Raw genomic sequence first — 17,259 nt, forward strand, 5'->3', positions numbered from 1 at the left:
CTGCTCCAAACTCCTGAGAACCAGGGCCCACAGTATCAAATTGTTTGAGACTGAGATGATAGAAATGTCTTTGAGAGGGTGATGATTCTGTGGAATTTTCTACCTGAGGCGCTTGGAGTCACAATTGTTGAACTTATTTTAACAGGTACAGAAAAATTGCCGGAAAATGTCACCGAGGAAACAGCCACATCTTGATGAATGGCAGAGCATATCATGTTTAAAAGACCATATTGTTCAAAGCTTCTATTGCTTATGTCCTTCACATCTATTTTTAACTTTTTTAAACTGCCCTGATATTTCATTATATAGGTCATTGTCAAATTTAGTTTGAGAGCATTGCACATCCTATACAAATATACTATCTGTTGTAACAGAACTGTGAATGATACATCCTTGGATAATCTGTGTAATAGATGTATGAGAAATATATCCCTATGTGTTCATATTGGAGAACTGAGAGTAACATGTTATTGTATAATCTATATAGCAGACAGAAACTAGGGAATTTATAAAACAGGAATGTGGGTGTGAATCTGATAGATTTGTCCCACAGGTAAAGGTTGATCCTATCTTGGGCACTTAAGAGACTAGCTGAGGTGGGCATTTTAGGTTGGTATGGATGAGATAGGCTGAAGGGCCTGTTTCCAATCCACAACTTCATGACACTGACTTCATGACTGCTAACTCTGGTGGCCTAAAATTTGTTTCACTCGACAAGTTCCAGAGGTTCCAGAGTGGTGAACCATAACAATAACTAGCTTAGGTTAATACCTTTGTAGTTTCTTTAGCATCCGATCTGAATGTTTTTGTGGTGGTTGTGTTAGTGGATCAGAAGCCACCCATGATCCAGAGACATGAATTCAAACCCCACCACAGCAGGTGATGGAGCTCAAAGACCAGCAATATAACAAATCCAGAGTTAAAACAAAAAAATAGCTTTAGTGAAGTAATCATAAAGCAATTGGATTGTTGTAAAAGCCCGTCTGGTTCACTGATGTCCTTCAAGAGAGGGAACTGGCTGTCCTTACCCAGTTTGGCTTGTACATAACTTCAGTCCAGTGCCAAAGTGTTTCTTTACTGCTCCCTCAGTGTGGGGAGATTCAGTTAAGACAATAAATTATGACATTGCCCATGATGTTCATATCTCTCAAACAAAAGAAAGTTCTAGATTAAGCCTAGATTGGATGTCTTCATCCATCAGAATCTCAGATACAACATAATAGGGTACACTCTCAACAGATTCAGAGTCAGTGACAGATATCATCAACTGCCCTTCATCAAGCAGACTGAGGTAAATCACTTACAGAGAAGGTGATGATTCAATAGCATACAAAATTAATTTGCAGTTAGCTTCACAACATCAGAAAGTCTCCAGATGCTGGAAATCCAGAGTAACACACACAAAATGTTGGAAGAACTCAGCAGGCTATGCAACATCTATGGAAAAGAGCAAACATTTGATGTTTTGGGCCAAGAAACAGCTGGAAAAAACCCTCTTTTCCAGTCCTGATGAAGGGTCTCAGCCCAAAATGTTGACTGTACTCCTTTCCATAGATGCTGCCTAGCCTGCTGAGTTCCTCCAGCATTTATGATTATGAAGACACGTAGTCCTCTTTTATTGTCATTTAGTAATGCATGCATTAAGAAATGATACATTATTTCCTCCAGTGCGATATCACAAAACACAGGACAGACCAAGACTGAAAAAACTGACAAAAACACATAATTATAACATACAGTTACAACAGTGCAACAATACCATACCTTGATGAAGAAGTCCATGAGCACAGTAAAGTTCAAAGTTTCTCAAATGTCCCACATCTTACGCAGACGGGAGAAGGAAGAAAAACTCTCCCTGCCATGCCGACCACAATCCGACTCTGAGTCATCTGAAAACTTCGAGATCTGATCAGCTGTCCGACACCGAGTACTGAGTGCCATCTCTGTCCGAACGATTCGACCTCCTTCTCGGTCGCCAAAAGCAGGTAAGGCCAGGGATTTTGAGGCCTACCCTCCGAAAAATTCCTGACCACACAGTAACGACAGCAGCGAACGGGCGTTTCAGAAATTTCTCCAGATGTTCCTCTGTGCTTTCACGTCCATTCTCCATCAAATCAGAATTGTCTACTGCCCTTATTTAACAGATATGATATCATTTTTCACCGGAGGGCTGCGCACATGCAGGCGCGCCGCCATCTTCTCCTCCTGCCTTTTGTGCGTGTTGCAGTTAGCTTCCTTTTTGCCGGGTACAATAACTCCTCTTTCCACCCTGACTTTTCTCTCTGTGATCTGCTGCACTGTTACCAGGAGATCCAAAGCAAGCTTGATGAACAAAATCTCACTTTCCACAAGAGATTTGCAGATGCTGAAATCTTGAGGAACATCCAGAAGCAGCTAGAAGAACTCAACAGGTCAGGTAGCATCTTTGAAGAGGAATAAATCGAGACCCTTCATCAGGACTGGAGAAGAAGAGGGTTTCCTCAGAATAAGAAAGTGGGGGAGGGAAGGGAGTGCAAGATAGCAGATGATAGGTGAAACCAAGTGAAGGAGGAGGCAGATGGGTGGGGGAGGGAGGTAAAATAAGAAGCTGGGTGGTGATAAGTGGAAGAGGTAAAGGGCTGAAGAAGGAATCCAATGAGGGGGAATAATAGGTCATGGAAGACCCTCTCTCTCCTGGCTCTTAACTTGCAAGCATGGCAAACATTACAACTGCCCCTATCCCTCCTCCCTCAGCACCATTTAAGGAGGGTGACACTTCAACTGTAAGTTTGTTGGGGTTATCTACTGTATCCGGTGCTCCCTGTGGGGCCTCCTTTACATCAGTGAGACCTGGCATAGATTGGAGGACCACTTTGTTGAGCACCTTTGCTTTGTTCATTACTTTCAAATCTCTTACTATCTCTTCTTTCAGTTACTCCTGATGAAAGATCTCGGCCCAAAATGTCGACTGTACTTCCTCCTATAGATGCTGCCTGGCCTGCTGCATTCCACCAGCATTTTGTGTGTGTTGCTTTGCAGCATCTGCAGATTTCCTCGTGTTTGCATTTTTAAAAACCGATCTCCCTATGTTCACTATGCAGGACCTCGTCTCCCTTCCTGCCTATATGGACCATAAGCTTTGGCTGCTCCTCTTCCCCTTTCAGAATTCAAAGTTCAAAGTACATACTGTATATGTCACCATGAGATTCATTTTCTTACAAGCATTCACTGTAAATACAAATAAACACAGTGGAATCAATGAATAAGCACACAACAAATACAGACAAACAGCTAGTGTGCAAAAGACAGCAAACTGTGCAAATACAAAAAGGAGAAAAAAAATAAGCAATAAATCTCAAGAACATGTTGTAGAGTCCTTAAAAGTGAATCCATAATTTGGCCATAGATTGTGGAATCAGTTGAGTCATGGGGTGAATGTTGTTACCCCCTCTGGTTCAAGAGCCTGATGGTTGACTGGTATTAGCTGTTCCTAAACTTGGTATTGTGGGACACTTTGCATCCAGTGATCATAATGTCATTAGTTTCAAGGTTATTATGGAAAATGATAGTTCTGGTCCTTGGGTTGAGATTCTATATCTGTTATGGTCCGGTCCGTGAAGTCCGTATTCCGGTTCACGGTCCAGTCCATCGACCCTTGCTCCAGGTTTTCCTGTCTACCCTGTTTCTGTTCTTGTTGAGCTCTAATTAAGGCAGCTGATGCTCGTTGGGGCTGGCTGCATAAATACCTTCAGAGACTAGGGCAAGGCTGCTGGATTGTTCTTGTCCTTGCTCCTTGTATCCCTTCCCCTGCTTTCTGTTCATGGCCTGAAGCCCTGCCTTGTTTTGCCGGTAACTCTCACCTCGGCTGAAGTTCTCGTTTCGCCTTGCATTGCCTGAAGCCTTGCCTGGTCTTGCTGGTAACCTTTGCCTCGTCTCGCCTTCAGTCTTGTCTTGGAGCCACCCTGTACCTAGCTCCATTCCTGTCCCTTGCCTCCGCCGGGTAAGTCAGGCTGTCTTGCCATTACCTTGCGGCTGGTTCTGTCCCTTCCTGTCCCTAGCCTCTGTCGGGAAAGCCAGGCCGCATTGCTGTTACCTATGGTTGGTTCTGTACCTACCTAACCCTTGCCTCCGTCGGGTAAGCCAAGCCATCTTGCTGTTACCTGCGGTTGGTTCTGTCCTTTCCTACCCTTGCCTCAGTCGGGTTAGCCAGGCCATCTTGCTGTTACCTGCGATTGGTTCTGTCCCTTCCTGTCCCTTGCCGCGTCAGGTGGAGTACCGTGCCCTGCCCAGGTGAACCGTGCCCTGTCCAGGAGGAGCCTGCCTAGTCTCAAGCCTGAAGACTCCAGCCTCCTGCCTAGCCTCAAGCCTGAAGACTCCAGCCTCCTGCCTAGCCTCAAGCCTGAAGACTCCAGCCTCCTGCCTAGCCTCAAGCCTGAAGACTCCAGCCTCCTGCCTAGCCTCAAGCCTGAAGACTCCAGCCTCCTGCCTAGCCTCAAGCCTGAAGACTCCAGCCTCCTGCCAAGCCTTGCCTCAAGTCTCTAAGACTCCAGCCTCGTCCTGTCTGCCAGTCTAGCCTCATCCTTGCCTAGTTATGGGGTCCGAGCCAGAGGCAAGACCCAGGTACTGGGTCCTTGTCCAGTCTCTGGTTTGGAGTCCAAGCCCGGGCTCCTAGCTCCCTTGTCCAGTCCTGTTCCGGGTTCCCGGTTTCTGTGTCCATGTCCTTGTCCTCTCCCTGTATCCTAGTCCTGTCCCTAGTATTTCAGTGTCTGTGTCTTGCACTTGGGTCCGTCCCCAGCCACCTCCTTATGACAGAACAATCCAGTCAACCATGGACCCAGTGACACACACACTGTCGTTTTCCTCTTGCCACCCGGAGTTCCTTTCTGTTAAATACCCTCCCACCTGCCCAGGTCATCCATAGTCTGGATACCCTGTTTGGTCGCCAGGAGGCTCCAGTAGAGCTGGAGTGGGTACCATCATGGTCCGGTCTGTGAAGTCCGTATTCCGGTTCACAATCCGGTCTATTGAACCTTGCTCCAGGTTTTTCTGTCTACCCTGTTTCTGTTCTTGTTGAGCTCTAATTGAGGCAGCTGAGGCTCATTGGGGCTGGCTGCATAAATACCTTCAGAGACTGGGCATGGCTGCTGGATTGTTCTTGTCCTTACTCCTTGTATCCCTTCCCCTGCCTTCTGTTTCCTGGCCTGAAGCCCTGCCTTGTCTTGCTGGCAACTCTCGCCTCACCTGAAATTCTCGTTTCGCCTTGCATTGCCTGAAGGCTTGCCTGATCTTGCTGGTAACTCTCGCCTCGTCTCTCCTTCAGCCTTGTCCTGGAGCCACCCTGTACCTAGCTCGATTCCTGTCCCTTGCCTCTGCCGGGTAAGTAAGGCTGTCTTGCCATTACCCTGTGGCTGGTTCTGTCCTTTCCTGTCCCTACTTCCGCCGGGTAAGCCAGGCCGTATTGCTGTTACCTACGGTTGGTTCTGTCCCTTCCTAACCCTTGCCTCCGTCGGGTAATCCAGGCCGTCTTGCCCTTACCTGCGGTTGGTTCTGTCCTTTCTTAACCCTTGCCTCCGTCGGGTGGAGTACCGCGCCCTGCCCAGGAGTACCGCACCCTGCCCAGGATGAGCCTACCTAGCCTCAAGCTCGAAGACTCCAGCCTCCTGCCTACCCTCAAGCCTGAAGACTCCAGCCTCCTGCCTAGCCTCAAGCCTGAAGACTCCAGCCTCCTGCCTAGCCTCAAGCCTGAAGACTCCAGCCTCCTGCCAAGCCTCGCCTCAAGTCTCCTGCCTCCTGCCAAGCCTTGTCTCAAGTCTCCTGCCTCAAGTCTCCTGCCTCCTGCCAAGCCTCGCCTCAAGTCTCTAAGACTCCAGCCTTGTCCTGCCCGCCAGTCTAGCCTCGTCCTGTCCTGGTTCTGGGGTCCGAGCCAGATGCAAGACCCAGGTACTGGGTCCTTGTCCAGTCTCTGGCTCGGAGTCCAAGCCCGGGCTCCTAGCTCTCTTGTCCAGTCCTGTTCCAGATTCCCGGTTTCCGTGTCCATGTCCTTGCCCTCACCCTGTATCCTAGTCCTGTCCCTAGTACTTCAGTGTCTGTGTCTTGCACTTGGGTCCGTTCCCAGCCACCTCCTTATGACAATATCGGCGAAAAGCCAATTTTGATGGTATCAGAAAGGATTTGGCAAGTGTGGATTTTCTGGCAAATCCTTTCTGATAGGAAGTGTTTGCTACCTTGAAGCTAACTTGGGTGGATAAATCCCCAGGGCATGACTAGGTGTTCCTTGAGATCCTGTAGGAGGCTAGTGCAAAATTGCAGGAGCCCTAGCAGAGATACCTGACAACTGGAGGATAGCTAATGTTGTTCCATTGTTTAAGAAACGCTCTAAGAATAAGCTAGAAAATTACAGGGTGGTAAGCCTGACATCAGTAGTGGGAAAGTACTGGAAGATATTCTAAGGGACCAGATAAATAAGCATTTGGACAGACAGGGACTGATTAAGGATAGTCAATATGGTTTTGTTCATTGTAGGCAGTGTCTAACAAATCTTATGGAGTGTTTCAAGGAAGTTGCTAGGAAAGTTGATGAAAGCAAGGCAGTGGATGTTGTCTACATGGACCTTGGGTGAAATTGAGTGATGGGTTGTTGTTGTGGCATCAATCAGCCAGATTTTAATCTTCCTCCTTTTGGTTGATTCGTTACCACCTTTGATTCAGCTACCAACAGTGGTGACATCAACAAACTTAAATGTGGCATTGAAGCTGTACTTAGCTTTACAGTCATAAGATTGGCTTTTATCCAATCTGAGACATGCTTAACGCTGGCACAAGCCAGGCTATATACCATCTTGGAGTCTTGCTTGATCCCAGAAACACCTTTCTGTACCCCAAGCGATGAAGTCTCCCATCGCTATTTCTCTGTTTGTCTTCCCCTTTCTCTTGAAGCCTCAGAGCCATTCATAATGCCACTGACCTGGCTGCTGTTGCTGCTACCCTATGAAACACGATAACCTCAACTCTAAAAATATATACCTGTTACTGTGAGTAATGGATTCAGCACAATCTGCTTACTCTCTTTAGCTTTCCTGGTGGTCGCCTTACTCCTTTAGGTGTAAACACTTCACTAAACCTCTTATCTCTGATGTTCTCAGCATACCACACAATCCTGATTGCATCCAACTTCAGCTCCAGTTCCTTGATCCAGTCATTCAGAAACTGCAGGTAGAGTCATCAGAGACACTAGCATTATCCTTGATCTCCGACATCTGCAAGAGAAGGCCTGTCTGTCACCCCCTTTATACTAAGACTTAGGATAAAATGATTTTACCTGTAGAGTCATTGAGTCATAGAAAAGTACAGCACAGAAGCAGGGCCAGATCCGTGCCAAACTATTTAAGCCGCCTACTCCCACCGACCTGCACCTATAGCCCTCCATACCCCTCCCATTCATGCACCTATCCAAACTTCGCTTAAACATTGAAGTTGAGCTTGCATGCACCACTTGAACTAGCAGCTCATTCCACTCTCCCTTGACCCTCTGAGTGAAGAAGTTTCCCCTCATGTTCCCCTTAAACTTTTCATCTTTCACCCTTAACCCATGACCTCTGGTTGTAGTCCCACCCAACCTTAGTGGAAAATCCTGCTTGTACTTACCCTATCTGTACCCTTCATAATTATGTAAACCTCAATCAAATCAAATCTCCTCTCATTCTTTTATGTTCAGAGGAATAAAGTCCTAACCTATTTAATCTTTTCTTATAATTCGTCCTCCAGAGCTGGCAACATCCTTGTAAATTTTCTCTGTACTCTTGCAACCTTATTTACAACTTTCCTGTAGGTAGGTGCCCAAAACTGCACACAATACTGCAAGTTAGGCCTCACCAATGTTTTATACAACTTCAACATAACATCCCATCTCCTATACTCACCTACTTTCATTTATGAAGGCCAATGTGCCAAAAGCTTTCTTTACAACCCTATCTACCTGTGACACTGCTTTCAATGAATTATGGACCTGTATTCACAGATATATTTGTTCTACCACACTCCTCAGTGCCCTATCATTCACCATGTAAAACCTACACTGGTTGGTCCTAGCAAGGTACAACACCTTGCACTTGTCTGCTTTAAATTCCATCTACCATTTTACAGCCCAATTTTCCAGCTGGTCCAGATCCTTCTGTAAGCCCTGATAGCCTTCCTCGCTCTCCACTACACCCCCAGTCTTGGTACCATCCACAAATTTGCTCATTAAGTTAACCACATTATTATCCAGTCTATGGATAAAGATGAGAAACAGCACAGATCCCTAAGACACTCCACCAGTCACAGGCCTTCAGTCAGAGAGGCAACCATACTCTCTGGCTTCTCCCACAAAGTCAATGTCTAATCCATTTTACTACCTCATCTTCAATGCTGAGCGACTGAACCTTTTTGACCAACCTCTCACGCAGGACCTTGTCAAGTGCCTTATTGATACATGTGGACAGCATCCAATGCCTTGCCTTCATCAACTCTCCTGGTAACTTCCTCAAAAAACTCTGTAAGATCGGTTAGAGATAACCTACTACACTTGAAGCCATACTGACTATCCTAAATCAGTTCATGTTTATCTACATACTTTCATATCTCCATCCACACATTCTGGTGGCTCAGAATACCTTCCAACAACTTTTCCATTACTGATGTCAGACACACCAACCTATAATCTTCTGGTTTATTTTTAGAGCCTTTCTTGAACAGTGGAACAACATTGACTATGCTCCAATCACCAGGTACCTCTGCTTGGCCTCCTCACAAGCCAGCCTCTCAGCACTTACCCTCAATCACAGCACTTGGCCATCGAGAACATCCACTCCCAAAAATGTCCACTCCCTGGTAGTTGTTTTCTTTTTATTGGCTGGTTTGCCTCACAATTAGCCAATTAGAAATGCTTCCTCAAACCATCTTCTAAAGAATATGGCTCTGCTCCTCCTCCTGGCTGAAAAGTCACTAGTCAGTTGTAGCAATCAGACTTTTAAAATTTTCTGCTGCTGTTCTGTTCTGCTCTTTAAACTTCCCGCCTCTCACCTTAAAACTATTGTTATTGGTATCAATCTTCTTTGACCTCTAAATGCCTCAATGTATTTATAGTCTCATCACTGATCTCCTGGTCATCTATATCCTTTTCTTTGGTAATTACTGAAGCAAAGTACTCATTAAGTACCTCGCTCACATTCTCTGCATCCATGCAGATATTCCCCTCTTTATCCTTGACTGGTCCACTCTCTCCCTAGTTATCTTGCATCCATGCAGTTATCTTGATGTATGTATAGAAAGTCGAGGGATTCACCTTAATCTTCCTTTCCAAGAACTCTTCATGGCCCTTCTGGCTTTCCCTATTCCCTTATTTAGTTCTTTTCTGGCTTCTTTACTATCCTCATGTGCTTCATTTGATCCTAACTTCTGAAGCTTCACATACTTTTCCTTTTGCTTCTTGACTAGATTCATCATCTTGCTGGAATTCCAACTTTCTCTTATCTTTCCTAACCCTAAGCCTGTCCTTCCTTCCAACATGAGTATGCCTTTCCTGTACTTTAAACACCCTCCACATGTCTGATGTGGGCTTGCCTGCGAAAAAATATTCCTAATTAACACTTCTTAGGTCCTGCCGAATCCCCTCATAATTTGCCCTATTCCAATTTAAAGCACTCCCATACCTATCCTTATCTATAGCTATACTGAACCTTAAGGAATTCTTGTCATTGCTCCCTAACTGTTCACTTCCTGAAAGGTCTGTCACCTGTCCAGGCTCATTACCCAACACCAGGGCCAATACGGCCACTCCTCTCATTGGATCGTCTACATATTGATCAAAGAAACCTTCAAATTAACAAATTCTGCCCTATCAAAAACTCTTAGTCTAAGAAGATCTCAGTTATATTCAGAAATTAGAAAAGGATGGTAGGGTACAGGAACCATGGTGTACGAAGGCTGTTGAAAATCCAGTCAAGAAGAAAAGAAAAGCTTACAAAAGGTTCAAGAAACCAAGGTTCAAGGAGGAGAAGATGGCGGCGCGGCCCAGCACGCAGCAGCCACTTCGGTGAATGATGTCTGTAATCTGTCAAGTAGGATGTCGTGCACAATCCTGATTTGGTGGAGACAGACGTGAGAGAACGGAGGAACGTCTGGAGAAAATTCTGAAATGCCTTTTTCGCTGCCGCTGCTACTGTGTGATCCAGAATCTCTGGAGGAGAAGGCCCCGAGTCCTTAGCTTTGCTTGTTGCTCGGCGGCTGGGGCGGGGTTGAAGCGCTCGGCAGAGATGGTGCTCAGTGTTGAAGGGCTGGTCGGAGGTCTCGAAGTTTTCGGACGGACTCAGAGTCGGCTGTGGTCGGGTGCTTCCAACGCATCGGCAGTTGTTGGTGCCTGGAGATTTATGGCAGGGAGAGTTTCTCCCTTCTGCCGCCTGCTATCGGGGACTATTGGGAGTCGATCGGAACTTTGAGACTTTTTTTTACCGTGCCCATGGGCTGCTCTTTATCAAATTATGGTATTGCTTTGCACTGCTGTAACTATATGTTATAATTACGTGGTCTTGTCAGTGTTAGTCTTTGGTTTGTCCTGTTTTTTTTGTGATATCACTCTGCAGGAACATTGTATCATTTTTTAATGCATGCATTTCTAAATGACAATAAATGAGGACTGAGTGTCCTCATAATCTAAAGAAGAAACTAGGTAATGATAGAGATCTAGAAGATTATAAGGCTAACAGGAAGGAGCTTAAGAATGAAATTAGGAGAGCCAGAAGGGGCCATGAGAAGGCCTTGGCAGACAGGATTAAGGAAAACTCCAAGGCATTCTACAAGTATGTGAAGAGCAAGAGGATGAGGTGTGAGAGAATAGGACCAATTCAAGTGTGACAGTGGAAAAGTGTGCATGGAACCGGAGGAGGTAGCGGAGGTACTTAATGAATGCTTTTTTTCGATATTCACTCTGGAAAAGGACCTTGGCAATTGTAGGGATGACTTAACAGCGGACTGAAAAGCTTGAGCATATAGACATTAAGAAAGAGGAGGTGCTGGAGCTTTTAGAAAGCATCAAGTTGGATAAGTCATCGGGACCGGACGATATGTACCCCAGGCTACTGTGGGAGACGAGGGAGGAGAGTATTAAGCCTCTGCTGATGGTCTCTGTATCAGCAATGGGGATGGGAGTGGTTCCGGGTGATTGGATGTTGTTCCCTTATTCAAGAAAGGGAGTAGAAATAGCCCTGGAAGTTATAGGCCAGTCAGTCTTACTTCAGTGGTTGGTAAGTTGATGGAGAAGATCCTGAGAGGCAGGATTTATAAACATTTGGAGAGGCATAATATGATTAAGAATTAGTCAGCATGGCTTTGTCAAAGATAGGTTGTGCCTTATGAGCCAGATTGAATTTTTTGAGGATGTGACTAAACACATTGATGAAGGAAGAGCAGTGGATGTAGTGTATATGGATTTCAGCAAGGCACTTGAGAAGGTACCCCATGCAAGGCTTATTGAGAAAATACAAAGGCATGGAATCCAAGGATACCTTGCTTTGTGGATCCAGAATTTGGTTTCCCACAGAAGACAACGAGTGGCTGTAGACAGGTCATATTCTACATTGAGGTCGGTGACCAATGGTGTGCCCCAGGGACCCCTTCTCTTCATCATTTTCACAAATGACCTGGATGAGGATGTGCAGGGATAGGTTAGTAAATCAGCTGGTGACACAAAGGTTGGGGGTGTTGTGGGTTGTGTGGTGGGCAGTCAGAGGTTACAGCGGGACATCGATACGATGCAAAACTGGGCTGAGAAGTGGCAGATGGAGTTCAACCCAGATAATTGTGACTTGGTTCATTTTGGTAGGTCGAATATGATGGCAGAATATAGTATTAATGGTGAGACTCTTGGCAGTATGGAGAATCAGAGGGATCTTGGGGTCCGAGTCCATAGGACACTCAAAGCAGCTGCGCAAGTTAACTGTGTGGTTAAGAGGCATACAGTGCATTGACCATCATCAACCGTGGGATTGTGTTCAAGAGCCGAGAGTTAATGTTACAGCTATATAGGATCTTTCCCTGGTCAGACTCCACTTGGAGTTTTGTGCTCAGTTCTGATCACCTCACTATAGGAAGGATATGGAAACTGTAAAAAGGGTGCAGAGGAGATTTACAAGGATGTTGCCTGGATTGGGGAGCATGCCTTATGAGAATAGGTTGAGTGAAGTTGGCCTTTTCTCCTTGGAGCGACGGAGGAAGAGGTGATAGAGGTGTATAAGATGATGAGAGGCACTTACTGTGTGGATAGTCAGAGGCTTTTTCCCAAGGCTGAAAAGGCTAACATGAGAGGGCACAGTTTTAAGGTGCTTAGAAGTAGGTACAGCAGAGATGTCAGGGATAAGTTTTTTACACAGTGAGGGGTGAGTGCGCGGATTGGGCTGTCGGTGACAGTGGTGGAAATGGATACAATAGAGTCTTTTAAGAGACTCTTGGATAGGTACATGGAGCTCAGGAAAATAGAGGACTATGGTAATTTCTAAAGTAAGTACATGTTTGGCACAGCATCGTGGGCCAAAGGGCCTGTATTGTGCTGGAGGTTTTCTATGTTCTGTGTTCTAAGATGACAACAACCCTATTATTTTTACATATTTCCTTAATCTGATTACATATTTTTCCTCAATATCTCGGTGCTATTTGGGTGCCTCTAGTACTCCGATCAGTGTGATTGCACCCTTCCTATTCCTGAGGTCCACCCAAATGGACTCAGTGTCTGAACCCTCCATTATGTTTCCCCTAAGTGCAGCTGTGATATTGTCCCTAATTATTAGAGCAACCCGCCTTTTTTTTTACCACTTCTATCTTTTCTAAAACTTCAAAAACCTGGTACATTAATCACCCATTTCTTCCCCTTTTTCAACCAAGTCAGTAATGGCTACAACACTGTAGTTCCATGTACTGATCCATGTTCTAAGTTCATCATCCCTGACCTATACTACACCTAGCATTAAAATATACACATTTCAAACCATCCGATCTATCATATTTGTTGTGTCAATATTCCTTTTCAATACTTTCCCTGACATGTACCTTCCCGTCCAATCCTTGGGGCTCCAGTTCCCAGCACCCTGCAAAACTAGTTTAAACTCTCCCGAGAAGCATCAGAAAACCTCCTGGCCAGTATGTTTGTTTGTTTGTTTCCCACGCCTCCCCCCTTCACCCCATACCAGGTCAGGTGTAACCCGTCCCTCTTGTACAGGTCTTCATTCCTCAGAAAAATTCCAATAAACTGTGGTTAAGAAGGCATATAGTGCATTGGCCTTCTATGTTTCTTTGTTTCTAATCCAAGAATTTGAAACCCTGTCCCCTTCACCATCTCCTCAGCCACTCATTCATCCGTGCTATCATCCCATTCCCACCTGCACTAGCCCGTGGCACTGGGAGATTAATCCAGAAATTATGTGCACCTAATTAGGTTGACTCTGTGTTAAGAAAGCAAACGGTGCATTGGTCTTCATCAATCATGGGATTGAGTTTAGGAGCTGAGAGGTAATGTTGCAGCTGTATAGGACCCTGGTCAGATCCCACATGGACTCCTGTGCTCAGTTGGTGGGTGCAGAGATCATTTACGAGGATGTTGCCTGGATTGGGGAGCATGACTTATGAGAACAGGTTGAGTGAACTCAGCCTTTTTTCGACACAGCTTTGTGGACCGAAGGACCTGTATTGTGCTGTAGGTTTTCTATATTTCTATGTTTCTTCATCACCCGATCTATCTCTGCTGCCATTTTCAGGGAGTTAGCGCAATCGCCTTCGCCTTTATTTCCTGCGGAGCACCAAGAAAGCTCACCTCTGTCCCAGGATACTGACGGACTTTTATCGCTGTACCATTGAGAATATACTGACCAACTGCATCTTAGCGTGGTATGGCAATTGTCCCATATCGGACCACAAAGCACTCAAGCATGTGGTGAAAACTGCCCAGTGGATTATCGACACCCAATTGCCCACCATTGAGAACATCTACCATAAACATTGCTCGGGCAGGGCGAAAAGCATTATCAAGGATGCATCTCACCCTAACCATGGACTTTTTGCTCTCTTTCCATCCAATAGGTGCTACAGGAGCCTCCGCTCCCGCACCAGCAGGCACAGGAAGAGCTTCTTCCCTGAGGTTGTGACCCTGCTGAACGTCACATCACAGCGCTAAGCAGTATTGCACCCATATTGTACTGTCTCAGTACTTTTATATTAGTGTGCTGTAGCACTTACTTTTTATTCACAGTTATTTTGTAAATAACACTCTTCTTTGCATTTCTGGTCCGATGCTAACTGCATTTCATTGGCTTTGTATCTGTACTCGGCACAATGACAATAAAGTTGAATCTAATCTGATCTAATCTAAAGATCCCTCCATATATCTATGCATTGATGGGCCCTCTCTTTTACTCTATCCTTTTACATTGACCTCTCAAAGTGTCAGGCCTTAACAGTCTTCAAGCTCCTGAACCTTCTCCCGGAGGGAAGAGGGATGAAAAGTGTGTTGGCTGGGTGGGTCGTGTCCTTGATTATCTTGGCAGCACTGTTCCGACAGCGTGCGGTGTAAAGTGAGTCCACGGACGGAAGATTGGCTTGTGTGATGTGCTGCGCCGTGTGCACGATCTTCTGCAGCTTCTTTCGGTCTTGGACAGGACAACTTCCATACCAGGTTGTGATGCACCCTAGAAGAATGCTTTCTACGGTGCATCTATAAAAATTAGTGAGGTTTTTAGGGGACAGGCCAAATATCTTTAATTTTCTCAGGAACTAAAGGAGCTGGTGGGCCTTCTTGGCAGTGAACTCTGCTTGGTTGGACCAAGTCAGGTCATTTGTGATATTGACCCTGTGGAACTTAAAGCTTTTGACCTGTTCCACTTGCACACCACTGATGTAAATTGGGTCGTGTGGTTCACTACTCCTTCGTCTTGTTGACGTTGAGGGATAGGTTATTGTCTTCGCACCATACCACCAGGTTCTTAATTTCCACTCTATACTCAAACTCATCATTACCCGAGATATGGCCTACAATTGTTGTGTCATCAGCAAACTTATATATTGAGTTTGATGGAAACTTTGCTGCACAGTCATGGGTGTACAGTGAGTACACCGGGGGCTGAGTACACAGCCTTGTGGGGCACCGGTGCTCAGAGTGATTGTAGGGGGAGAGCTTGTACCCTATTTTTACAGCCTGGGTCCTGTCTGTGAGGAAGTTGAAGATCCAGCTGCAGATCTGAGTGCTAAGGCCCAGGTTCCGGAGCAGAACACAGGTAGGTAGGGTGAATTCCCTGATCCCCCGCCCAAGAGCATGAGCGTCAGTGGAGTAACAACTTGTGCGCTTACTAAGGAGCCACTCATACATCAAATACCCACTGCATCTGGGAAAATGGTACCACCAGGTAAAGGTGAGGGGTGTTTTATCTGGTAAGCTCTTCCTCCCCAACCTCTGACCTCTCATTCCAGCATCATAGCCTGACTTACTCTATCTGTCCTCCTCCACACCCCAATGGCTCTACGCACACAGGAGGCTCTGGCAGATGCCAGTGCAGTATGCAACTTTCTTGACTGGGATACGTGTGCATAGCTTGGACTCCCTACTCAGTATCTCTCACACATTTGCATCATAGCCATATACAGATGACTTTTGGGGTCTGAGATAGTCAGAACATGCACACAGCTTCAAAGAGCACCATGAATCCATTCAATTCCTCCTCTCATCTTGGGTTACCTCTGGCTCTCCACTCACGATCCTCACTTTGCCTGGTTATCGGATTCTTTGCTGAGTTGGGGACCCACCTGCCAGAATTCCCCTTGCAAATCTGTGGAGATAGAGGAAACTCTTGACCTCGCTAAACTCCCAGAGGAATACCACAATGTAGCCATCGCCTTCAGTAGAAGGGAAGCCAGCAGCCTGCCACCTCACAGATCACATGCCTCTGGGATTGAACTCCTCTTGGAAACCACCCGTCCCTGAGGACATCTGTTCTCCCTCCTCCCTCCTGAGACCCAAGCCATGAACCTTACCGAAGCACTACAGCATGACTGCATTCAATGGTCCCTGCTTCCATTTGGTGCAGGATTCTTCTTTGTCAAAAGAAAAGATGGGGGTCTTCTTCCTTGTATCGACTACCTCAACAAGATTGATTTATTTATTTATTTAAATAAAGCCTGGAGTGGCCCTTTGGCTCTTCAAACTGCACCATCTAGCAACACCCCCACATTTTTAATCCTCGCCTAGTCACAGGACTAGTTACAATGACCAATTAACCTACTAACAGGTATGTCTTTGGAATGTGAAAGGAAACTAGAGCACCCAGAGGAAATGCATGTGGTTACAGGGAGAATGTACAAACTCCTTACAGGCAGTGGAGGGAATTGAATCCAAGTTGCTGGTACTGTAAAGCGTTGTGACCACTGTGCTACAATGCCACCCCAAATAAGGTATGAGACGCGAATTAGCTAAGATAGACTGGCAAATGATACTTAAGGGGTTGACGGTGGATATGCAATGGCAAGCAGTTAAAGATCACATGGATGAACTACAACAAATTGTTCATCCCAGTTTGGCAAAAGAATAAACTAGGGAAGGTAGTGCACCCGTGGCTGACAAGGGAAATTAGGGTTATTATCAATTCTAAAGAAGAAACATACAAATTAGCCAGAAAAAACGGCACACCTGAGGACTGGGAGAAATTCAGAGTCCAGCAGAGGAGGACAAAGGGCTTAATTAGGAAAGGGAAAAAAGATTATGAGAGAAAGCTAGCAGGGAACATAAAAACTGACTGTAAAGGCTTTTATACATATGTGAAAAGAAAAAGATTGGTTAAGACAAATGTAGGTCCCTTACAGTCAGAAACAGGTGAATTGATCATGGGGAGCAAGGACATGGCGGACCAATAGAATAACTACTTTGATTCTGTCTTCACTAAGAAGGACATAAATAACCTTCTGGAAATAGTAGGGGACCGAGAGTCTAGTGAGATGGAGGAACTGAGGGAAATACATGTTAGTAGGGAAATGGTGTTAGATAAATTGAAGGGATTAAAGGCAGATAAATCCCCAGGGCCAGATGGTCTGCATCCCAGAGTCCTTAAGGAAGTAGCCCAAGAAATAGTGGATGCATTAGTGATAATTTTTCAAAACTCTTTAGATTCTGGATTAGTACCTGAGGATTGGAGGGTGGCTAATGTAACCCCGCTTTTTAAAAAAGGGGGGAGAGAGAAACCGAGGAATTATAGACCGGTAAGCCTGACATCGG

At 45.6% G+C, this 17,259-nt stretch overlaps 1 protein-coding gene across 1 annotated transcript in view; it reads left to right on the forward strand.

Moving 5' to 3' along the window:
• LOC134348979 (fibroblast growth factor 18-like) overlaps positions 1-17,259 on the forward strand; it is a 268,321-nt gene that overhangs the window by 86,524 nt on the left and 164,538 nt on the right. The gene's annotated exons all lie outside the window — the stretch shown is intronic.

The sequence above is a fragment of the Mobula hypostoma genome, chromosome 7 (genome assembly GCF_963921235.1).
Source record: "Mobula hypostoma chromosome 7, sMobHyp1.1, whole genome shotgun sequence".
Taxonomy (NCBI): domain Eukaryota; kingdom Metazoa; phylum Chordata; class Chondrichthyes; order Myliobatiformes; family Myliobatidae; genus Mobula; species Mobula hypostoma.